This window comes from Callospermophilus lateralis, chromosome 3 (assembly GCF_048772815.1).
Source record: "Callospermophilus lateralis isolate mCalLat2 chromosome 3, mCalLat2.hap1, whole genome shotgun sequence".
NCBI lineage: Eukaryota > Metazoa > Chordata > Mammalia > Rodentia > Sciuridae > Callospermophilus > Callospermophilus lateralis.
The window spans coordinates 1,423,921-1,446,632 of record NC_135307.1 but is presented as its reverse complement, the minus strand read 5'-3'; the positions used below and the strand labels follow the sequence as shown (position 1 = coordinate 1,446,632).

Sequence of the window (22,712 nt, the reverse complement as noted above, 5' to 3'; positions counted from 1 at the left end):
GTTTCTTCATGACCTGGGATTCAAGTAATGAGAATACTGCTTCTCTGCGAGTGAAATTCCTTTTCCCACACAGGAATCACAGTCACCATGCCTGTTCAGGGCTCCAGGACTCAGTGTCAGAGTAGGTCTCCCAGTTCCTCACCCCAGCAGGACTACTGGGTATGCAAGCAAGACCATCCACGCAGCAGCACCTACAAATAATTCTCGGCCACCCACCTGAGCAGAAATCACAGATGCCGCTCTCATGCAGGACACCCAGCAGCTTCCCATGAATAGAAACTCTGGCTGCCACTCCCATGTGGACCCTCATCTGTCAATGTGGTGCTCACCTGGTTGCTGCCATCTTGGGACTCTGCAGTAGTGGAGACCGTCCCCTATGTGCAGGGACCTGCTTGCACCTGGGAGCTTCCCAAAGGCTCTGAAGTCAGCCGACTGCCACACACTGCACTCCACAGAGCTTGAATCTGATTTCATCATCCAACACTATCCGTTGGCTCCCCCACCCAACCCGACACTCCACCACTGAAAGCAGGACTTCCATCTTGGGCCACCTTCATCACATCTTCAGTGGGAGCAGCTCCCAGGTTGGAACTTCCAAGTTTTTTTTGGATCCAAGTTTCCAACTCCCCACTCTCCCCATCAGCTGCTACCCTGGCACAGTGACACCCTGGTTACTTTCACCATCCTGGGGCAGAGACACCAGCTAACAACAGATGACCACCTACTGGATGAGAAGGGAAGCAGGGAAGATGCTGATCTCCAACCAAAACAACCCTGTTTCTTCCTTCAAGAATTTCCCCCCTCTCCCTCTGTATCTTCACACACTCACATCCCCAACATATGTGAAGCTAAGTACTTTGCATAAATTAGCATTTTGAGAACTGGGGGACATCTGAATAGTATACTACAACTGTCTTGTATATTCTTTTGTTTTACTTTTTCCCACCAATTTCTATTATTTTTACATTTTTTATTTTCATTTTCCTTTTCTATATTTTAGGAAATGTTTGGAGGCCTTTTTTAAGAATTTAACCTTTGTTTATTTGTTTGTTATTGTTTGTTTGTATGTGGTGCTGAGGATCGAATCCAGGGGCTCACCTATTCAAGCCAGCATTCTACCACTGAGCCCCAACCTCAGCCCTATTTTATTTTTCTTAATATATATGTGTGTTTGTTTTATGTCTTCCTACTTACTTGTCTACCCAAAATTACTTCCTCTCCCTTCTATTGCTACTAATCTTCCTCTTTAGATTTCTCTTTCCCATTTCCTCAGATATAATAACTCTACATCCTTACCTCCTACCTCCTCAGCATATCATCCTACTCCTCACCCCTGGTTCTTTGTCCACCATAAGAAACTGTAAACCCTTTTACAAACCTACTGAGTATATTGGAGATAATCATTGAATTCGCCATTTTTGTACATTGTGACCAAACTGTAGATGTCTTAATAGCAAACATTTGATTTTTAGAGTGTATATTGCTTATATTGGGATCTGGTAACATTGTCCTTCCCCTCAAAAAATTGGTGTTGGATCCCTTCAGGGATTACTATAAGCCTACATGGTAAAAATGATAAAGCCTCCGATCTACAGAGCTAAAAGGAAAGAGAAACAAGCAATATTAAAATACAAGGGGAGAAAGTGCTCCAAACAAATCAGGATACCACATTATTAAAATCCATGGCCAGCACAAATTACAGAGAAGAAGAATGTACATAATTAAAATGTTCTGTGAATTAAAGGATGATATCAGACAGCAAATAGAGGCAGCGAGAGATCATTTTGACAAAGAGCTACATAAACTAATACAGGAAGCAAAAGATTACTTTAATAGGGAGATAGAGGTTCTTAAAAAACCCAGAAATCCTTGAAATGAAAAAAACAATAAACCAAATTAAAAGTTCAATTAATAGCATCAACAACAGATTAGTCCATTTGGAAGATAGGACCTCAGACAATGAAGACAAAATATATAATCTTGAAAAGAAATAGACCACACAGCGGAAATGGTAGGAAACCATGAGCAGAACATTCAAGAACTATGAGATAGCATGAAAAGACCAAATTGAAGAGTTATTGTGATAGAGAAAGGCATAGAGGTCCAAATCAAAGGAATGAGCAATCTATTCAATAAAATGATATCAGAAACTTTTCCAAACATGAAGAATGAATTACAAAATCAAATTCAGGAAGCTTACACAACACCAAATGTATAAAATTACAACAGATCCACACCAATGCAAATTGCAATGAAATCACCTAACATACAGAATAGGGAGAAAATATTAAAAGCCATGAGAGAAAGGAATATTACATATAGGGAAAAAAAAAAACAATTAGATTATGTGCAGATTTTTCAATCCAGAAGCTGAAAGCTGGAAAATCCCAGAACAACATCTATGAAGTTCTGAAGTAAAATGGATGCCAACAAAGAATCTTGTATCCAGCAAAATTAAGCTTTAGATTTGATGATGAAATAAAAACATTTCATGATAAACAAAAGTTAAAGAATTTACAACTTGAAAGCCTGCACTACCGAACATCCTCAACAAAATATTCCATGAAGAGGAATGGAAAAACAACACTGAAAATCAGCAAAGGGAGGAATTACACTAAAGGAAAGATCAATCAAAGAGAAACCAACTCAAGTTAAATACCCAAAACAAACTAAAATGGCTGGAAATATAAGCCATGTCTCAATAATAACTCTGAATGTTAATGGCCTAAACACACCAATCAAAAGACACAGAATGGCATATTCGATTAAAAAAGAAGACCCAACACTATGCTTCCTCCAAGAGACTCATCTAATAAGAAAAGACTGAAGGTGAAATGTGGAGAAAAATCATACCACTCACATGGTCTGTGGGATTTCCATCCTCACATCAAATAAAGTAGACTTCAAGCCAAAGTTAACCAAAAGGGATAAAGAAGGACATTTTATACTGCGTAAAGGAAGCATTCATCAACAAGACATAACAATAATAAATTTATATGCCCCAAATAATGGAGCACCTACATTCATCAAACAAACTCTTGTCAAATTCAGGAGTCAAATTGACCACAACACAATAATTCTGGGTGACTTCAACACACCTCTTTCACTACTGGATAGATCATCCAAACAAAAGGTGAACACAGAAAATATAGAACTCAAGAATACAGTCAATAAATTAGACTTAACTGACATATATAGAATATTTCACCCTTCAAGAAGTGAATGAATACACTTTCTTCTCTGCAGCACATGAATTCTTCTCTAAAACAGACCATACATTTGCCACAAAGCAACTCTTAGAAAATATAAAAAAGTAGAGATACTACCCTGCATTCTATCAGATCACAATCGAATAAAATTAGAAATACATGATAAAAGTTTTAAAAAAATAAAATAAAAGTTTCTCCAACACCTGGAGACTAAATAATGAGCTACTGAATGAACAATGGGTTGCAAAAGACATCAGGGAGGAGATTAAAAATTTTTTAGAGGTGAATGAGAACACAAATACAATGTATCAAAGTACTAAGTACTAAGAGGAAAGTTCATTGCATGGAGTTCATTCCTTAAAAGAAGAAAAATTCAACAAATAAATGACTTAATATTACATCTCAAAGCACCAGAAAAAAAAGAACAAATCAACACCCAAAACAGCAGAAGACTGGAAATAACTAAAATCAGAGCTGAAATCAGGGAAATTGAAACAACCACAACAATCAAACAAACCAAAGAACAATAGAAAACACAAAAAGCCTGTTCTTTGAAAAATTAAATAAAATTGTCAAACCCTTAGCCATGTTAATGAAGAGAAGGAACAGAAAACTCAAACTACTAACATATGTGATGATAAAGGAAATCACAACAGACACTACAGAAATATAGAAGATAATTAGAAATTATTTGAAAACTTGTACTCCAATAAAATAGAAAATATCAAAGGCATTGACAAATTTCTAGGGTCATATGATTTGCCCAAATTGAATCAGGATGATACACACAATTTAAATAGACCAATTTCAACTGATGAAATAGAAGATACAATCAAGACCTTTAAAGAAGAACTAATACCAATACTCTTCAATTTATTTTAGGAAATAGAAAAAAAGGAAGCACTTCCAAACTCATTCTATGGGAAAATATCACCCTGTTTCCAGAAGCAGGTAAACATGCATAAAAAAAGAAAACTTCAGTCCAATATCTCTAATGAACATAGATGCAAAAGTTCTCAAAAAATTCTTGCAAATTGAATACAAAAACGTATCAAAAAACAAAGTGCACCACGATCAAGTGGGGTTCCTCCTAGGGATGAAAATTTGGTTCAACATACAGAAATCAACAAATGTAATTCATCACATCAAGAGACTTAAAGATAAGAAAAATATGATCATCTCAATATATGCAGAAAAAGTATTCTATAAAATGCATCACCCTTCTTGTTCAAAACACTAGAAAAATTAGGGATAACAGGAACATAACTCAACACTGCAAAATATATCTATGCTAAGCCCCAGACCAACATCATTCTAAATGGAGACAAGTTGAAAGTATCTCCTCCAAGAACTGGCACAAGACAGGGATGCCCTCATTCACCACTTCTATTTAACACAGTTCTTGAAACACTGGCCAGAGCAATTAATCAGATGAAAGAAATTAAATGGATATAGATAGGAAAAAACTCAAATTAGCACTTTTGCAAACGATATGATTCTATACCTAGATGACCCAAAAAATTCCACAAGAAAACTTCTAGAACTAGCAAATAAATTTAGCAAAATACCACAATACAAAATCAACACCCATAAATCAAAGGCATTTCTGTATAGCAGTGACAAATCCTCTGAAAGGGAAATGAGGAAAACTACTCCATTTACAACAGCCTCAAAAAAAAAAAACATTAAATACTTGGGAATCAACCTAACAAAAGAGGTAAAATATCTCTACAACAAAAAGTATATAATACTCAAGAAATTAATTAAAGAAGACCTTAGAAGATGGAAAGATCTCCCTTGCTCTTGGATAGGCAGAATTATTTATTATCAAAATGACCATACTACCAAAAGCACTATACAGATACGATGCAATTCTGATCAAAATCCCAATGACATTCCTCATATAAATAGAAAAGGAAGTCCTGAAATTCATCTGAAAAAATTAGAGACCCAGAATAGCTAACGCAATCTTTAGCAGGAAGAGTGAAGCAGGTGGCATCTCTATACCAGACCTTAAACTATACTACAGAGCAATAGTAAAAAAAAAAAAAAAAAAACAGCATGGTATTGGCATCCAAACACACTGGTAAACCAATGGTTCAGAATAGAGGACACAGAGACTAACCCACAAATTACCATTATCTTATATTAGACAAAGACTCCAAAAATATGCATTGGAGAAAAGGCCACAAATAATGTTGGGAAAACTGGAAATCCATATGCAACAAAACGAAATTAAACCCCTCTCTCTCACCATGCACAAAACTCAACTCAAAGTGGATCAAGGATCTAGGAATTAAACCAGAGACCCTGTGTCTAATAGAAGAAAAAGTAGGCCCTAACCTTCAGTATATCACATTAGGTCCCTACTTCCTTAATAAGACTCCTATAGTGCAAGAATCAAAATCAAGAATTAATAAATGGGATGGATTCAAATTTAAAAGCTTCTTCTCAGCAAAGGAAATAATGAGTGAGGTGAATAGACAGCCTAGAGCTTGAGATCAATTGCACATCAGATAGAGAACAATCTCTAGGACATATAAAGAACTCAAAAAGCTAAACACCAAAAAAACAAATAATTCAATCAATAAATGGGTCAAGGTTCTAGACAGACACTTCTCAGGAGAGGATATACAATCAATCAACAAAGATATAAAAAAATGCTTAACATCACTAGCAATCAGAGAAATGCAAATCAAAACTACTCTAAGATTTCATCTTACTCCTGTCCGAATGGCAGCTATTACGAACACAAACAACAATAAGTGTTGGTGAGGATGTGGGGAAACAGGCCACTCATACATTGGTGGTGGGACTGCAAAATTTTGCAGCCAATATGGAAAGCAGTATAAAGAATCTGTGGAAAACTGGGAATAAAACCACCATTTTTTAAAAAAAATTATTTATTTATTATTTACATATGACAGCGGAATGCATTATAATTCTTATTCCACATATAGAGCACATTTTTTCATATTTCTGGTTGAATTTACGGTATATTCACACCAATCGTGTCTTCCTGCCTATACTTTGTATAATAATGATCATCACATTCCACCATCATTAATAACCCCATTGACCCAGCTATGCCTCTCCTCCATCTATACCCAAAAGATTTAAAAACAGTGTATGACAGGGACAAGCCACATCAATGTTATAGCAGCAAAATTCACAATAGCTAAACTGTGGAACCAACTTAGATGCCCATCAGTAGATGAATAGATAAGGAAGATGTGGCATATATACAAAATGGAATATTACTCAGCAATAAAATAGAATAAAGTCATGGTATTTGTGGTAAATGGATGGAACTAAAAAATATAATGCTAAGTGAAGTTAGCCAATCCCAACAAACCAAATACTGAATGTTTTCTCTAATATAAGGAGGTGATTCATACAGGGGTTGGGAGGGGGAGCAAGGGAGGATTAGACAAACTCTAGGGCAAAGGGGTGGGAGGGTAATGGAGGGGCCATGGGGGTAGGGAAAAGGGTAGAATGAGATGGACATCATTCCCTAAGCACTTGTATGAAGACACGAATGGTGTGGATATACTTTGAATGAAAGCAGAGATATGAAAAGTTGTGCTCTATATGTGTAATACGAACTGTGATGCATTCTGCTTCCATATATAACAAATTAGAATTTAAAAAGTGCAGACTGGGTCATGAATGCTGAGTTCTGTGTGCAGAGCTCATGCCTTGTGAGCCTTTCCCCAGGGTCTGGGCCTGTGCTCTCCACCCCTGGGCCCAATGCCCTGCTGCTGCTCCTGAGCAGGTGGGGCTTCCTGGTGATGTTTGCTCAGGGCCCTTCCTTACTGTCATCATGGTGACCTGGTACCTCCAGTGTGGACTGAAAGCAGTCACAGAACCAGGAGTCCACAGGTGCAGGCTAATGGGCCTCGGATACGCTGTGTGTCTCATGGATTGACCCTACACCCCAAGCGTGTTCAGCATACTTGCCTATAGCAGCTGGTCATCTGTCAGTGGGCATGTGGTAAGGACAGACACACACTGACTCGTGCTCAGCCCCCAACACAGCCAGAGCATGACTGGGAGCCCTCGGCACCTACTAGGTAAACCAGGATCCCATACCTTCTTCCTCACCTTCACCTGTTAAAGGTCCTGTTGGTTGAACTTTAATTTCTGGCAATAAATTCTTGACTTATACCTGAAAATTCACTGTGAGACTTTAACATTCAAAAATTAAGTCTTTTCTTCTGAAAAATTGTGGGCTTGTTCTTTAAATGTAAATATGTAAAGCTCATATCTCTAACAATTAGGGAAATGCCAATGACAATGACAATGAGGTTCCTTCTCACTTCACCAGAATGACAGTGATCAGCAATACAAGTAATAACAGGTGCTGGAGAAAACCTGGGGAGAGGACCTCACACCTTGTTGGTGGGACAGCAGATGAGAACCACCCTGAGGAGAGCAGGGTGGAGACCCCTCAGGACAACAGGGAGGAAGCCACAGTGGGACCCAGCTCTCCTTCTGCTTGGTATTTACCCCAAAGACCCAAGTCAGCACAGTGCAGGGACACGGCCACTGCAGGGTTTATACAGTGCAGTTCCCAAGACCAGGTTATGCCACAGCCCAGGTGCCCTTCACTAGTGGATGGATAAAGGAAATGTGGGTCATGCACCAACACTGCAGCTCTGCTCAGCCAGTAGGAGGAGTGAGATGATGGTGAGTGGACGGAGCTGGAGGACATTAGGGAAGGGGAATGAGAGAGGCTCAGGAGTCAGGTGAGTGTTGGCTGTCCTCTGTGGGAGCTGCCACAAATAAGGGAGATAAAGGAAGGGGAACCCCAAGAGCACAGAAGAGGTCAGTGGGGATCAGGAGGTGACTAAGGGTGAGGGAGGAGGGACAGGAGAAGGGAGGGGCCAGGAGTGAGCTGAGCAGATATTATTGGTCGATTCTGCCCACCTGGGAGTCCTGCACCTGTGGGAGTGAACCACTGTGAGTTTCTACACACACACACACACACACACATGTAAATTTAATGAAAATTAGAAAGTCATGGAAGAAAGGTCAGTTAAATGATGGGGAGAAGGAGGAAAATTAAAAAGGAGGTGCTGTGAGAGCAACAGAGATTTTATAGACAATTTTTATAGACAATGATTATATGTGACTATGTCAAAGTGAAAACCTATAATAAATATATGTAAGATGCACTATTTCAAAAGAAAAAGAACATGACAAAAACAGAATGATTATCTTCAGACACATCCGAGATAAGTAGAGACCACAGGCCACAGAGATCCCCTGGGAAGCTGGTACATGGACAGGCCTCCAGATGGAGGAAACCTGCCCCAACTCACATCTGCAGCTGCTTCTATGCTGACCTGACTCCTGTGTGCTGAGCGCCCCTTGCTGGCCCTGAGCACCCTGCAGGAGGTTTGTGTCTGGGCTCACACTGAGGTCCCCTCACTGTGTCTCTGGCACAGTAATAGGTGGCCGTGTCCTCTGTGGTCAGGGAGCTCAGCTGCAGGGAGAACTGGTTCTTGGACGTGTCTCTGGAGATGGAAACTCGGCTCTTGAGGGATGGGCTGTAGTAAGTGCTACCACCACTATGTATGTACCCTATGTACTCCAGCCCCTTCCCTGGGGGCTGACGGATCCAGCTCCAGTAGTAACCACTGGTGATGGAGTAACCAGAGACAGCACAGGTGAGGGACAGGGTCTGCGAGGGCTTCACCAGGCCAGGTCCTGACTCCTGCAGCTGCACCTGGCACAGGACACCTGGGGACAAAGTCAGTCACACCCTGTTAGTCACCTGCAGTCACAACCTCCCCATGGACCCAGGTCTGACACTGGGGACACTCACCTTGGGGAGCTGTGACCAGGCACAGGACAAGACCCAGCAGCCTCATCTTCTAGACCACACCTGCCTTCCCAGAGACCTCAGCCCTGTCTGAGCAGAGAGCTGGGAGCTCCCACAGCCCAGAGGGCCTTTGAACCCAGAGCAGGAGGAGGGATTTGCATGTGGGTGAGGCTCTTCTGATATCTGGAGAGGCTGGGGTCAGGCTGCCCAGGTCCTCTGTGCCCTGAGATGTGTCCCTGTCATGAACCCAGGTGGAGCTTTACCTGTGAGAGGAGAGCAGGTGGTTTCAGGGGGCTGGAAGGCTGTCAGAGGGGGAGCCCACCCTCCTGAGCCCAGCCCTGCCTCCTCCAAGCCCTTCCTCCTGCACCTGGGAGGGTCTCAGAGTGGCAGGAACGTGCCCAGCATGCAAGAGGCCCAGGTTCACCTCCCAGCCCTGAAGGAGAAGCCCTCAGTGATGACTGAACAGAGCCCAGGGCTGAGGATGGGGTTCCCCACATCCAGGAGAAGAGCCCCCCTTTGTTCTCAGGACGAGTTCTTCTCTTTCATCTCTGTAAGATTTGGGGGCTGCAGACTGAGCAGGAGAGGAGGGAGCAGGGTCTCAGGAGGGCAGGGGCTTCCTGCTGTGTGCCCACTGCCCTGCCCCACCCTCTGCCCTGCTTGTCCTCCTGACTGTCCAGCCAATGCCTGTGGACAGCAGTGGGTGGGAATCTGCCCTGAGTTCTTCCCCTCACCTGTCCTGCCCTCTGGTCTCCACCAGGAGAGGACAGGACGGAGGTGCTGGGCCAGGTGAGAGTCCTGGGAGCAGAGGCAGCTCTCAGCTGCATCCTGAGGCTGAGAGCCCCTGAGTCCCCCAGAGCAGCAGAGCCAGGCCGACAGCAGACAGGACGGCATGCAGGGCAGGCTGGGTGAGGGAGGAGGCCCAGGTCCCCTTCCCTGTGCAGCAGCACTGCAGTGAGCCCTGCCTTGCCCCCAGCCCAGCATTTGGAGAGAACAGTGGACACTGTCTTTAGTGAGGTGGGGTCACTGAGAGGGCAGGTGTAATTGTTGACCTCCTGATGAGTCAGGAATTGACCTCCTGCCTAACTGAGTGAGCACAGCCCACTAATAAGACACGTGGGCTCCTCTCCTTGTTCCCTGGGTGTTGACCATGAGCTCCCTGCAAACACTGAGCCTGCAGCTCCCACCTCCTGGTCCTGGGGTGGCTCAGATGATACCTGCTGGTCTCCATGTTTTCACCACCTGCAAATCCAGGTGAGCCCCTGAGTGAAGTTTCCAAGTCCTAGCAAATCATCTGATTAGAAAGCTGTTCTTCCAGGCATCTAAGTAGGAGGCATCCTAAGATGATTCCACCTCCTGACCTGGGGATCCTGGAGCCCTCCATGTGACAGTCTTCCCCACCTCACCTGTGCCAGGTGTGGGGTCTTCAACACCTCACCTGTTCCAGGGCTTCAGTTTGCTTTCACCTTTCAACACAAAGTGTTCATGAAAATAAGAAAAACTAAGTGGATGTATGATGTGGCATAAGAAAACCTCCTAAAAATATATCAATATTTATACATTGTTTTGTCACCTGACCAATATTCTGAGAACCCAGAGGAGGACAAGCTCTCCTTTGGGTCATGACTTAGGAGGTTGGAGTGCATGGTGGCAAGTCCTTAGCTCTGTCCAGGGAGGGAGAACACCATGGCAGAAGGGCGTGGAGGAGGAAACCAGCTCAGGACATGGCCACCAGGAAGTAGGTGAACTGCACAGAGTGTCCCCCAAAGGGCACACCCCAGTGATCCAAGTATTCCAGCCACCCCCACCTGCCTACAGTTGCTGCAAGTCAATCCATGTTAGTGGATTAATCCACTTTAGGTTGAGCTCTGGTAATCTAGTCCTCTCTCCTTTGTCTCACACGTGAGCTTGTGGGCCACCTCATATGTGAACCATGACAGCAAATCCCTGTTCCTGGTAATCCCTCCACCTGGTCAGTTTCCAGGGGATTTAATCTCCTCATTTCATATTGACATAAAGATCCCAGGGAAATAACCATCTGTGTGAGAAGCTCATGTGCAGGTAGGGGCGAGGCATGTCCAGGCTGTTGCTGTCCAGCACCAGCACCATGTCTGCCAAGCCTGTGGTCTGCATGTGGAGTGTGCAGAATGCACCTCCTGTTTCCACACAGACGCAGGGTACAGAGGATGGGAAGATGTCACAGGGAGGACCATGTTGATGTGTCAGGTGGGAGAAGAATTACCCAGGAACAGGTAGCCTGAGACTGGGAGCTTGCACATGAAACTTGGGTCTCTGTGTGGTTGTGCAAAGTGACCCAGATGTTCTGGGCCATCAATTAATCTCCAGCTGTAAATGCCAATAATTGTGCCTTAATGATTTCAAATTACTCTTTGAGGAAGTATATTGTATGTTCAGGGACCTTTATAAATTTAGAATTTAAGGACACGAGATATTGCTCTCTGAACATTCATTTGAGGTTACACCATCAATCAGTTAATCATTATTTTTTAAATTGATGAACATCTATTGAAGGCCCAGAGGCATAACTGTGGAGGGCTTTCTCAGGAAGTGTGTCACGTTTACAGGAAAATGAAAACCACAACTGGAAAAAATCCACTAGTCAATCAGCAACTCCTAGCTTCTGAGCGCCCCCTGCTGGCCACAGGTGCCTCCTGAGGGAGGTTTGCTTCTGGCTCACACTGAGGTCCCCTGAGTGGCTCTGCACAGTAGGAGTTGGCCATGTCCTTGGCTGCATTCTGCACTCCTCCTTGGGGGCACTGCAGTGTCCCTAGGGCCTCAGTCCTTTGAGGATGACCTTGTGGAGGCCTCTGCAGGAACTCCCTCCTGCAGGGCTCCTTTCCTGTCCTTGGGGTTTCTGTGTTTTCTGAGGACTGTGTCATGCTGCCATGCCCCACAGATCTTGGACTCTGGCCCTGTCCCTGTGAGAAGCACATGGACACCATCTCTATGCATGCACTGGACCTCTGTAGGGGCAGCCACAGAGGCCACACTGCCCTGGACACACTGAGCCACAGCTGCTGTGACTACATAATAACTACTCCTCTGTGGCAAGTAAGAGCCAGCACTATGGTCCTGTGGTAGGTGAGGGTCTCCCATGGCAGTGGTTGGTGTCATGCACACTGTGTCCAGTCATACTGCCCTGTGAGGTGAACATCCGAGTCTGCAGAAGAGCCTCTCCAAGTCCTAAGCTCAGGACTGCAGGAGAAGCCTTGCCTGTGGCCAGGACCAAGGGGACAAGCCCTATGGCAGGGGAGCAGGCACACTGGCTGGGCTCACCTAGGTGCTATGAAGCACAGACCTGAACAGGCCATGACCTGATCACCCAGGGCCCACTGGGAGAACCAGGGCATCCATGTTCTCCCTCACCTCTGAGTGGCCCAAGCTCCGGCAGGTTAGACATTAATTTCAGGGACCCATCCTCTGCATCTTGACATACACCTGAAAGTTCACTGTCAGATTGAACCATCAAAAATTTATTTTTTTATCTGAAAAGCTGTGGACTTGTGCTTCAAATGTAAACCTGTATTCCAGTTACGTTCAAGATTGTTTACAAAGGATGCTTGCTGTGTGTTTGCATGTTCTTGAACCAAAAACGTCCACACACTTAGCACATGTGAAATTTGCACTTTAGTTTACATGGCCAGGTCCCTGGAGGCTGCCTTAGTGGATGAGGGAGCTGCAGAGGCCCCTGCTCTTCTCCCTGCCCATAGGCCTGGGTCAGTCTATGGCCACTGGTGCAGGACAGAGCTCTGTGGAGGGAGGGAGGGCTCATCCTGCTCCACCACACAGAGCACATGGGTGACTGGCTGGACCTCTCTGAAGCCACCCTCAGTGGGGCCCCTTGTGCAGGTGCTGCCTCTGCCCCTGCCACACAGGGAGCTGTCAATCATCCTTCACTTCTGACAGGGGGCACCTGTGCTGCTGGAGCCTCTGAGCCCCCAGCCCTCAGCACAGCTTGGGACCTTCTGGGAAACAGGCCCCAGCAGTGGTGGGGACAGAGCAGAGCCAGCCTGGGCCCCACACCAGGCTCCACTGCACAGAGCCATGCAGGGACCCTACCAGGGTCCTGGGAAGCAGATGGCTGGCTGCTCCATTCTGCCTCCCTACCCAGCTGTGTGCTGGTCATGGAGGAACTGTCCATCCACCTGCAGACACAGGACGCAGCTGGCCATAAGTCCACACTTGTATAAAGGGGGGAAGAACCTTGGACCCTCCCTGAGTGGCAGGACATGCTGAGAGGAGGGCCAGCTGTAAGGGCCACACACCTTTCCCAGGACCCCAGGTGGCACTGCAGGGGCCTGTAACCCCTAACAAGGTCCCCAGGGCAGCTGAGCAGGCCCTGAGCAGCCACTGCACAGAGTCCCTGTGGAGGTGCAAAGCCAGCCCTGGGTGCTGAGAGCATCTCGCCTTTGTCCCCAGGTGCTGCCTGCCCTGTGCTGTCCTCTAATCTGACAGCCATCTCCACTCATGGGGCCTGCTGCACTGCTGACCTGGGCCTGCTGGAGGGCCAGCCCAGGCAGCCCTTGGGGACAGATGGACTGCACCTGTGCTGCTCTGCCAGCAGTCCCTCAGCTGTCCAGGCTGCCAGAGTGGCCCCAGCACCATGCAGCCCCAGGACTGGGAGGCCCAGCTGCTCCAGGAGCCCCTGACCAAGGTGCAGTGAATGCACTCCTCAGGGGGAAAGAGCAAGGAGCCCGTGGGACTCTTCAGCCTCCATTTAGGAAAGAATTATTTATGTTATGGGTGACACAGGGTGGGGAGAATGAAAAACATAATACCTGCTCAACCAGGTGTTTCTGAGCCCTTAGGAATACAAGTGGTCATGAGGCCACCTGTTTGTTTTTCCCTGATGACATGGAGGAGTAATTGCATGCATTTTCCGAAGTGTGTACCCTGTCCAGCTGAGCCTAGGAGCAGCAGGCAGCCTGAGCAGAGCAGGGACAGATACACAGGTCACATCATGAATCAAAACCCAGGAAAGACAAGGCCAAGGGCAGACGGCTTCACCAGAGGAGTATATGAATGATTAAGGACAGTCAATGCCACACTAACTGAATTAGGTAGGGTTAGTTTTATTCATGCAGATGTTATCCACTGGGACAGGCCAAATGGGGATGCTGTAACAGACCAGGGATTACCACTGTAGAAAGGCAAGCTTGGGGATCAGGTAATACATCAGATAGTATCCACTGGGGACAGGGCCAGCGTGTAGATGGGTTATGAGGCCAGATAGTATCCACTGTGGACAGGACCAGTGTGGGGAAGGAGTAAGTGTTCAGAAAATATCCACTGGGTATAGGCCAGCATGGGAATGGGGTAACAGGTTAGATGTCATCTACTGGGAACTAACCAGCAAGGGGATGGAGGGATGGAGGGACAGGTCAGATTTATTCCACTGGGGACAGGGAAGCATGTTAACAGAGTAACAGGTAGATATTATCCACTGGGGACAGTCGAGTGTCAGATGGTGTGACAGCTCTGATATCAAGCCCTGTGGACAGGTTTATCTTGCAGAGGCAGCAATATGTTATATATTATCCACTTGAGATAGAGTGAGCATGGGGTGGGTAACAGGTCACACAGAATCAACTGGGGACAGGGAGAGCATGTGGATGGAGGGACCTGTCAGATGTTGTGCCCTGGGGTCTGGCCCAACATGGGGAAGGAGGAACAGGTCAGATATCATCCCCTGGGGACAGGTTCAACATGGGGATGGAGTGACTTGTAATGCAGGGAATGGGCAGTTGTCTAGGAATCCCCTGATCCATCCTAGCAGTGCCCAGGTGGTTCTGCCCTTGTCCAGGGAAGGGCTGTGGGCATCTTCCAAGGCTGGCATCTCCTGGGCCCAAGATCTCATGGGAAAACAAGGTCCTGAAGGATTTCCCAGGAGAGAAGCAACACTGGCTCCTCATGAAGAAGACGAAATGGTCAACTTTCCAGCAGAAGCTCTGAGGGCTGCACCCTACAGGGGCTGGTGTAGATGAAGAAAGCTTGGAGTCTGCGCACAGTGGGTCTTCAGCCAGGAAGACAATGCAGTGACAGCATTTGCTGGGAAACAGGTGGAACTGGGACCATCAAGCTGATGAAGGAGGCCAGACGCAGAAGCCAAGGGCCCATCTTCTCTCCCAATTGAGGAAGCTGGAGAAGAGGGAGAGGAGAGGAGGGTGATGTGGACAGAGAAGGACATCAGTGGGTCCAGGAAGGGCCTGCGGGTGGGCAGAGGGGTGAAGGGAGGAGAGCAGAAGGGAACTCACCATCTGTGCTGTGAGCTGATGTGAAGGAGCACAGTGCACTTCACCTTCATGAACATCCATGAACCTCCAACTCAGACATGTGTGACACATAGAAGAAAGACCACAGAGCCAGGAGGGGAGCAGGGAGGGAGAAGGGCAGGAAGGGGAAGGCTGCCCACAGAAATGGGGTCCTGATCCAGGTCTGAATCACTGTGGGAAACCAACCCCAGTGCTCTGTTTCCTACAATGCACCCACAGTTATAAATACCACAGGGAGAGTCAGAGGACACAGCCACAGCTGTGGGCCAGCAGCCCTGCTCCTGCTTCATGGGCCAGAGGTCATGGTGAGGGCCTGGGCCTCTTCCAAGTGCTGAGGATGACCAGGAAGGAGGCTGACCAGGAAGGAGGGTGACCAGGAAGGAGGGTGACCAGGAAGGAGGGTGACCAGGAAGGAGGGTGACCAGGAAGGAGGGTGACCAGGAAGGAGGATGACCAGGAAGGAGGGTGACCAGGAAGGAGGGTGACCAGGAAGGAGGGTGACCAGGAAGGAGGATGACCCTTGTCAACATGGATAAGTGATGGGGTCCCTGCTGGCTCTCCTTGGGGGACCTGTTACCCTCTGTCCTTCTGATGTACTGACATGGAGGGGGCCATGTGTGCCCTACGTCTGGCCTCCACTTGAGTGTGGATTCGGGTAGGTCCTGTTCCCTTCCCTGGCAGTTGGGCAAATAGCAACAGCAAATTGGTTAATGAAGATTGATTACGAGGGAGACTATGACCACAGGACCAAGGAGAGGACTTGACTGGCCCTAGTGGCCCTGGGGTCTGGAGTCCCCTAGACTGTGCCCTGATTGCCCAGGTGAGGGCTGCCACAGCAGAGAGCTCTTGGCTGTGCTGGTCATGGTGGGGGCTGTTTTCTGGGCCAGAGTCCAGCAGGGCAGCGATGGAGGACATCTGAGTCCCCCTCTCAGCAGCTCCAGGCACAAGGATCATCAGAGTCCCTCCCTGGATATCCACCAGGTCTCCCCTCTGTCCCTCTCAGGACTGGGGTGGACAATTGTGGAGCAGGGCCACCTGCAGTCTCAGGCAGGACCTGGGCAGTCAGGCTCTTGTTCTCAGGTGCCAGGTCTGCGGTGGGCAGACCTTGGTGAGGACAGGGCTTACTGAGTGGGCTGCTTAGAATGTCCCCTGCCACTCCCTAGAGCTCAGCTGCTGCAGTGACCCAGCCTGGCTGCCTGTCCCCCTGCAGGAACCTCACCTGATCCTCAGCCCCACACCTTTCACTTATAAGCTGCAAAGTGACAGAATCCAGTGCTGTGTCTCAGGGACTCCTTGGGGACCAGGAGGACCATGAGCCTGAGGTTCACCAGGTGTCCAGGGCACCACCCTGGGCTAGCTCCCTGTTTGCTGTACTGAGAATCCCAAGGGTGGTCCTAATCAGGGAATCCCACTGAAGACCCTCCTCTGAGTTGATGGAAAAGACTCACCAGGGTCCTCTGAGCTTCCTAAGACTATGTCCCTGGTGACCCCAGAGCAGTCACTTCAGCCTCAATAATGCTGCACCGCATGTTGTTCATGGGAAAATGCTCCTGTGTCACAGTGTGCAGGGCAGGGACCTCGGGGAATCAGAGTGCGAGAGTGGACATCCCTGTCCTAGCCTGAGCTTGGAGGAACTGTTTTCAGGTTATTTCTATTCAGGATGGTGGTGGCCTTGGGTTTGTCACATGTCACCTTTATGAGGTTCAGGTCTGTCCCCCATGCTGCTTGCTTCTCCAGTCTTTACACATGACAGAGTGCTGGACTTCAGCAAATGCTTTTTCTGCTTCTGTTGATGCAATGGTGTGACTCTTGTCCTTAACTCTCTTTATGTGAGGAATCACATGTGGACTCTCCATTACTGATCTGTGTATCCTGAGCCGACTTCCGAGCCCTGTGGAGAGACCCACTAGGTCATGGCCCCACCTCCTTATATGTCCCAGAATGCACTGGGCCAATATTTTATCAAGGAATCTCACGTCTATGCTCATCAATACTGGTCTGAAGTCTTCTTCCTGGATGTGTCTAGGCCTGGTTTGGTACCAGGGTGTTGATGGCTTTACAGGATGATTTTTTCAGTGTTTTCTCCTTTTCCATTTCATGGAATAATGTGGGGAGGTTGGGCTCATCCCTTCTTTAATGTTCTCTTAGAATCAGCTGAGAATCAACCTGCCTCTGGGCTTTTCTCTCTTTGAAGGACTTAATGGCTCTTCAACTCCATTGCTTGATATTTTTCCATCTCACATATTTAGATTCTTGTGCTTCAATTTGTGTAGGTCACACGTGTTTAGAGTTTTCTCTCTTCAAGTTTTTCTGGTTCACTGGAGGATATTTCCTGAAAATAGTTTCTAATTATCTTGTGGATTTCAGAAGTACCTGTACCAATATCACTGTTTTGTCTAATTTTGTTGATTTGAGACTTTTGTTTTTATTTCCTTTAGTTTGTCGAGGGTTTTCAATCTTTCTGTTTTCTAGGAGACATGTGTTTATTTCTTGGATCATTTGTGCGGTGCCCATGGTCCTAAAACTCTAGCCACAGAACTCCAGCAGGACAAGGAAATTAAAGGGCTCCATGGGAGAGGAAGAGCTGAACCCGCTGCTTGCTGGTGGGGTGATCCAGCATCTGGAAGAACCAAGGTCTCCATCAGGGCCTTCGGGATCCTCTTCTGGGCCTTTCCGTGTGGGGTTGCTGGGCGCTCAGTGTGGTGCTGGGAGCACAGGCTTCAGCGCTATCTCAGGGCCTGTCTGAGCTCAGTGCAGGGACACTCTGTGGCGACCCCTCTGCCAAGCAGCAGGAGGAGCAGAGAAACCAGAGGAGACACTGGGCTCCTGCAGCTTCGCTGCTCAGAGCCTGGACCCTTAGCTCCATCTGCTTCCTCTTTTGCTTCGCTCTGACAGAGAAGCTGACCGTGTCATCAGCAGGGGATTGTCAGTACCCGAGGGGAGAAAGCTCCCTGCGCCCCGCTGTTGAATATCCGTGTCCCGGGAGGTTTGTGGACGGGATTGTTCGGAGCCTCCTTTCTGTGCCCAGGACTCCCCGCACAGCCCCTGCGCTCTCTGCTCGCTGCCTTGCTCCCGGGTCTGCGTTGTCCGGCAGCGGCACCTAGAGGTCGAACTCGGCATTGCACCTAATAGACTGGATAAGGGGTGTGTCACTAACAACCTGGGTCCCCCACCTAGAGAAGACCTGTGGCTTCTAAGTCAAAATAGACGCCTACCGGGTATTCTGCTTAGCTGCTCTTCTACTTAGAACTCTTGTAATTAAAGATTTCAGGTCGTAACGCCCTGGTCTTTTTAACAGTTGCAGTAGCTGGAAGTTTTTAGTGCAACAGGGTTTATTAGAGGAGAAGTGAGTTACAAGAAGTCAAGATGAGTAAGAGCAAAGATGGCGCTCCCCATGAGCTAGACAGCCAGTTTACCTTACAGCACCTCCAGATACGCCTCTACGGTGAGGGAGCAGTGCAGTCTGGCCATGTGAACCTCAAGGACAGACTGACCATTGAGGTACACCCCGATGGCCTCCTGGGATTGTCAGAGAGGACCGGTTCCATTGGCCTAAAAACTGGTAGGTGTGCCCTGTGTTATGGAAAGCTTGAACACCATTGACAAAAGGCCTTTTACACGACAGCTGATATCTGTCAGATGCTTGGGTCCAGGGTTGATGGTGACTGCGTCCTCCTGTGAAGAACCAGTTGCTGCTACTGATCCCAAAGCAAGCAAGAAAAATAGATAAGGACAAAGAGGAAAAGTTTGTCTGGGACCCTGGACTTACTCTGCCACTGAAAATGTCAGACAGAGAAGGTTCCAGAAGGCAGCAAAGAAGCAGTATATTGAGTCTCCAGGTGTAGGAAAGGAGTGAAGGGTTGCTGAGCACAGAAGCTGAAGCTGTCAGTGCTCAGGGAAAATGGGTACTGTGTGAAAATCAGGTAAACAGCTGCCTACGACCAGTTTCTTCCTGGGAAGGAATTGCTGAACATGAAACAAAAGAGAGGGAAAATCAAGGCCTTGCTGCCTCGTCTCCAGGAACGTCTGGCCACAGACAGGCCCATGGCTCCTTGGAGCCTGATGAGCTTCGAGAGAGTCATGATCTCAGCAGCAGTGAGGGGCAGGTGGACCCAACATCAAGGTGAAGGAGATGTGAGCATCACGGACACTGAGAAGACCTGGAGGGACAGCCACAGGACAGGCTGGAGAATCACATGAACAACACCAAGGACATGGAGGAACCGTCATGGGTTGTGGGAACAGAAACAGACTGACCACATGAGAGGTGAGCCCAGGAGACCCAGACAGAGCAGAGGACAAGAGGACCTCATCATGGACGGGGAACCTGGCTCCCAAGCACAGGTCCAGACTGAGTTAGGTGAACTCGAACACAAGGAAGACGGAGAAGAGGAGCAGCTTACTTCTTCCCTAGGATCACCTTTAGAGAAGTCATACGGATGTTGATGCTCAACTTCAGTCCTGAGACTGGAAAGTCTTGGTTTCATCCTTTGGATAGTTTCATCATTTCCCTCTCTTGCCAGAAGTTCTGTAGAATTAGCTCAGTGGGTTTTTTATAACCACTTTGCTATGTGTTTATTCTTTAGGAAGTAGGATTGCACAGACAGATGGTTTTGGACAGTTGTAGAATCAGTCAATTGAACAATTGAGCTTTAGTCACAGTTTCATTGCAGGACTTTGCTCCTGTTTATTTTACAGAAGATGTTATTGCTTTTCTCTCTTGCCACCTGAGATCAATAGGAAGAAAGTGGTCTGTAGGCAGCTATTTACATATGTTTTTCCTACACTGACTATTTTATAGCTTCTTAAAGCAATTCCCCATGTGAAAAGACACAAAACAGTTTCATAAAATTGTCTTTAACAGTAAATAAAAACAACTAACTTTCATGTTAAAAAAGAATGCTTCAAGATCTGATAAGCATCTTTATCACTGAAGCTGAATACATCATGCACACATAAATAAACCACTTTGCTATATTTATTGAAGTGAGCCTGCTGAGAAAGAAATCAGGAAAATGGTCCCATTCTAAATAACCTTAAAAGTACTTGGAAAAAAATCAGCTAAGAACGTGAAACATGTTGACATTGGAAATAAAGAACATCACAGGGAGAAACTGAAGACCTCAGATAAGGAGAGACCCCCACGCTCTTGTACAGTCAGAATGAACATGATCATAGGCCAAACCAACCCAGATGTCACCAGAGTCAATGAGATCTCCAACAAATACCAAAAACGTTCAGAAAGGAATCAGAAAAAAATGTCTTTATATTTGTGTGGAGAAATTACAAACACACAATAGCCAAAGCAATCCTAAGCAGAGAGAGCAAACCTGGAGATGACAATATCTGACCTCAAATTATGTGACAGAGCTGCAGTAACAAAACCAGCATGGCACTGGCACCAAGCAGAAGACCCATGGGATAGAGTAGAAGGTACAGGACAATCCAACCTAAGTGCAGTCATCTGGCACTGGACAAAGCTTTGAAAATCATGTTGAAGAAATGACAGCCTTTTCAAACATAGAGTTGGAAAAACTCAATATAATCATGTAAAAGAATATAAGAGGTCACTGTCCTTCACCTTAGAAAAAGTCACCTCAATGTTGATCAGAAATTGAAGAATTAGACTGGACACTCTGCAAGTGTTAAGAATCCAATATTGCACCAACCCTCCTCTGTACTGACACAGGCACCCACTTCCTCAACCAGGTTACTAAAGTGCAAGAAATAAACTAAGAATCGGTAAGTTGGACAGTATCACATGAAAAGCTTCAGCTCAGCAAAGGAACAAGCAAGAGTGTGAGGAGCGAGCTTGGGAATGGGAGATGTGGCCACCTGTTGTGAAGTAGGGCACTGACATGCTGTATATAAAGATCCCCAAACACTTAATGACCAGACCCAATAACCCAATGAGGAAATGGGAAAGAACAGAACTGACTTCTCAAGACAAGAAACACAAGTGGCCAACAAATATAGGAAAACATACTTAACAATTAAAACAATTGGGAAACGTAAATTGAAACTATATTGAGAATTTATCTCACTCTAATTAGAAGGCAATCATCAAGACACAAATAATAACAAATGTTGGCAAAGATGTGGGAAAGAGGTGTTCAGATGTATTGTTGGTGGGACTTCAAATTAGCGCTGCCATTGTAGGAAGCAGAATGGACACTTCATGAGAGACCAGGAATGGAGCCATGATATGACCCAGCTCTCCCCTCCCCAGATTTATCCCAAAGAACAGAAGTCACACACCACAGCTATAGAGCCACACGAGTGTTTCCACCAGGGCTTCTCACAGCAGCTGTAAAGGGAATGTTCCCAGATGCCCACCAACAGATGGCGGATAGAGGGACAGGGGTGGGTAGACAGAAGAGTGTCTCCCTCAGCCAGAAGGAGGAGTGCAGATGCAGCCTTTGCTGGCCAATCGATGGACCTGGAGAATCAAGGTAGGTTTAATAATCCAGAGTCAGAGGGGGACATTTCAAGTGTTCACTCCCAAATGCCAATTCCAAACCAAAAACAGAAGAAGTGCTGGAGGGAATCCCACGGAGACAGGAGCGGGAGGAGGGAGGAGAGGAAGGGTGTCAAGGTGAGGAAAGAGGAATTGCAATGGGAGGAGAGGGGGAAGGAAACTGACCAAACTGTCCTGTGCACCTGTGTGAGGACACCACAGGGGATAGTCCATGTGTGTCCTCTAAGAAGCACTAACATAAACAATGTTATAAAAACCTCTGTGGGGAAAGTAGAGGCAATGGGTAAGGAGGAAGGAGGAAGAGAAGGGAGGGAAAGGGAAATGGCAGGGTGCTGCAGGGAAGGAAACCATATTCCATGACCATTAGTTATGTCTAATTGAAATGCAATATTATTTATAATTAGGGTCCAGTAATAAACATGGGAATGCAAATTAAAAACCACATTGTTTCACTCAGTGACATCACAGACTACTTTAGTGAATATGTACATAGAGCTCCCCTGGGAAGCTGGACAATGAGAGGTCCCCAGAAGGTGGAAACCAGCCCTCAATCCCCCTCTGCATCTGCTCCTGGGCTCACCTGAGCTCCTGTGTGCTGAGCGCCCCCTGCTGGCCCTGGGCACCCTGCAGGAGGTTTTTGTCTGGGCTCACACTGAGGTCCCCTCACTGTGTCTCTGGCACAGTAATAGGTGGCTGTGTCCTTGGTTCTCAGACTGCTCATTTGCAGGTACAGGGTGTTCTTGGAGTTGTCTCTGGAGATGGTGAATCGGCCCTTCACAGAGTCTGGGTAGTAGGTACTACCACCATTTTGGTTAATTTGGCCAACCCACTCCAGCCCCTTCCCTGGAGCCTGGCGGACCCAGCTCATCCAGTAGCTACTGAAGGTGAATCCAGAGGCTGCACAGGAG

General features: G+C 46.8%; 1 pseudogene; it reads left to right on the top strand.

Moving 5' to 3' along the window:
* The first annotated feature begins 18,692 nt into the window (after window positions 1-18,692).
* LOC143641546 (transcription initiation factor TFIID subunit 7-like) lies at window positions 18,693-19,772 on the top strand (annotated as a pseudogene).
* Window positions 19,773-22,712: the final 2,940 nt, after the last annotated feature.